The sequence below is a fragment of the Oxyura jamaicensis genome, chromosome Z, assembly GCF_011077185.1.
Source record: "Oxyura jamaicensis isolate SHBP4307 breed ruddy duck chromosome Z, BPBGC_Ojam_1.0, whole genome shotgun sequence".
In the NCBI taxonomy this organism is placed as follows: domain Eukaryota; kingdom Metazoa; phylum Chordata; class Aves; order Anseriformes; family Anatidae; genus Oxyura; species Oxyura jamaicensis.
The window spans coordinates 49,684,873-49,686,035 of NC_048926.1; positions in this window are offsets into that span (position 1 = coordinate 49,684,873).

A 1,163-nucleotide genomic window follows, 5' to 3' on the forward strand; every position below is an offset into this window, starting at 1 on the left:
CCCCGCCCCGCCCTGCCCGGGCGGGCACCCGGCGCCGAGCCCCCCCGGACAGGCGGCTCCGCGGGCACCGGGACTGGGGGGAGACCCCGGAGCCCCCCGCAGCCCCGGAGGGTGCGGGACGCCCACCCTCCGGCTGAGAGCTTCGCACCCAGCCCGCCTGCGGGCGGTGCCTGCGCTCGGGAATGGCGGGGAATCGCCGTTCCTGACCTATTTATTTATTTTATTTTACTTCACTTTATTATTTTATATTGTTTTATTATTTCATTTTATTTCACTTTATTTATATCACATTGTTTTATATTATTTTAATATATATACATATGTTTTCATACTTCCCTTCTAAGCTCGTTTTGCCCCCACCACATAACCATACAGGAAAGCCCAACCCTTCCCACCCCAAACCTTCTCACCCCAACCCCAGTCCCCAGAGGAGCGATTAAATGGGGAGGCGAGCAAAACTTTTAAAGGCACATCTAACATCAGCGTGAGCTGCAGAAGCTACAGGTAAACAGCTCCCTTTATAAGCCTGATCTCTTATCATAACTGCTGCTGCTTTACCTACTGTTGGTGGTGTCAAAGGTGACTAATATGCCTTAGGGGAAAGCAGAGCACTCTACAGTGGAGAGGAAAGCCATCTGTGCTGTTAAGGGCAAGCTATGAAGTTGCAAGAATTCCTCCTAAAAGTTAGATGTTTAAAATGAAAAGGAAAACAAACAAAAATCACATGTTTGGGCTTCAAATAAAAAACACATTTAGACTCCACGGAAGCCAAATGCATTTGGGATTTGCACTCTGCTGTCTTCAATAGCTGCTTGAAACCTATACGGCATGGGTATGTGTTTTCAGCTACCTCCAAACACTATTTTTGATTAGCTGTTTGACTTTATGGGAAACGAGTTACCACAGAATGGTCCTTTTATGGCAACTGAGCCAACTTACAGTGAGCAAAATCAGAAAAACTTTGGAAAAAAAAAAAAAAAAAAAAAGACATTTACCTCAGCCATTTAAGAAGAGGGGAGTTTTTCAGAATCTGCAAAGCCATATTTGTCAGATAATTAGATTAACTTTAAAATCCATTTTAACTGATGCTTTGTTTCCCAAGTAAATAACTGCATACATGCTAATTTACATTGTAATTAGTTAATAAGCAAAACTTCCACATC